Consider the following 901-nt stretch of genomic DNA (forward strand, 5'->3'; position numbering starts at 1 on the left):
CGTTCTGGGGGCTGTCAGTTCACTCCACAGCCCACCACCCAGGTACAGTCAGGGGACATTGCTCACCCAGCTTGCAACAGTCCCAGGGAGCCCACAAGTCTCCCACATCACCCCCCTCCCCGTCCCCGGCATATTGTCTCTGCTACCCACTGTCACACTGCTTCTACCTTCAGCCCCATAACTACTCCACGGAGCAGCCTTGCAGCTTCTGGTTGGAGCAAGCCCGCGGCCTGCCTGTAAGCTCTCCCCCCATGCCCTGCCCTGCCCTGCCAGCACACAGAGGCATCAAAAAAAAACTCGGCTGCTGACAGGGGCCTCTCCACTTCCCTCCCCTTCAGGGTGTCACCAGCATCGCCAGCGGGGACAGTCCCTTTCGGAGGAACACAGCCTTCTCCACTCCCATCACCGAGTACCTAGGGCAGCCCCTGCCCTGTGCCCCACTGAGCAGCTGGCCCCAGTCCCACAAACAATAAAAATCAGAGGGACACAGGTGATCCCAGCACCCTTGTCACCCGAGGGTTGTCTTCATGCTGGGCCTTTGGAGGGTAAGAACCATGTCCCTGGCATCCCGATCCCCATGGGGCTGTGCAGGCTGTGCAGCGCAGGCATGAGGACACCCTCCAGCCCCTCTGCAAGACCCAAAACATGTTCTGGCCCCAAGCTTCCCTCCTGGGGCACAGAGGGAGAGCCACTGGCACAGCCCCATCCCCTGGGACATGCCCTCGCCCTGCACCCATAGCAGGTGGCACAAGGCCCCATCCTCAGGCACAGGTGGGTTCCAGTAAGAGGCAGCGGCAGCTCGGCCAGAGCATGAGCTCAGAGGAAAGCACCGCAGACCTCACGCCAAAGCAAACCCCGCTGTGGTGGCCCTGCCTTCACAGCACTGCCCTGAGCCCTTGCC

This window comes from Merops nubicus, unplaced genomic scaffold, assembly GCF_000691845.1.
Source record: "Merops nubicus isolate BGI_N331 unplaced genomic scaffold, ASM69184v1 scaffold31626, whole genome shotgun sequence".
Taxonomy (NCBI): Eukaryota; Metazoa; Chordata; class Aves; order Coraciiformes; family Meropidae; genus Merops; species Merops nubicus.